The sequence below is a fragment of the Triticum aestivum genome, chromosome 2D, assembly GCF_018294505.1.
Source record: "Triticum aestivum cultivar Chinese Spring chromosome 2D, IWGSC CS RefSeq v2.1, whole genome shotgun sequence".
Classification (NCBI taxonomy): Eukaryota; Viridiplantae; Streptophyta; class Magnoliopsida; order Poales; family Poaceae; genus Triticum; species Triticum aestivum.
In genome coordinates this window covers 406,302,493-406,302,991 of record NC_057799.1, presented here as the reverse complement: position 1 = coordinate 406,302,991, position 499 = coordinate 406,302,493, and positions in this window count along the sequence as shown.

The window sequence follows — 499 nt, the reverse complement described above, 5'->3', positions numbered from 1 at the left end:
GGGCGAGCGCCGGGGCTGGAGCCGGGGTCGGGGTCGGGGGCCGGAGCCGGCGTCGGGGTCGGGGGCGAGCGCAGAGGCACGGCGAGGGCTCCGGCGGCACGACGGGGGAAGAGAGAGTGTGGGGATTTCGGGGAAAAGAGGCGGGATGAAGAGAGGAGTGGGGATTTTCGGGGTTAAGTGGGCATAGTAGTAGCGCGTTTAGGCAAAACGCGCTATAGCTACTCCAGGTAGCTATAGCGGTTTCATGTAGAAACCGCTACTGCTACCTTGACTAGCTGTAGCTCTTTTCTCAAAAAAGCGCTGTTGCTTTCCTGTTTGTTTCCTTCTATTTTCTTTTCCTTTATTTTCTCTCACTTTTTTTCCGAGAGCAGTTAACGAAGGGAATTGAAGGCGATATATATTGCATCATTTGACGGTTAAATATGTATACAAAATAGGAACATATATATTACATCATTGGACCCATGCATAATAATGGCTAAGTGTGTATACAAAATAG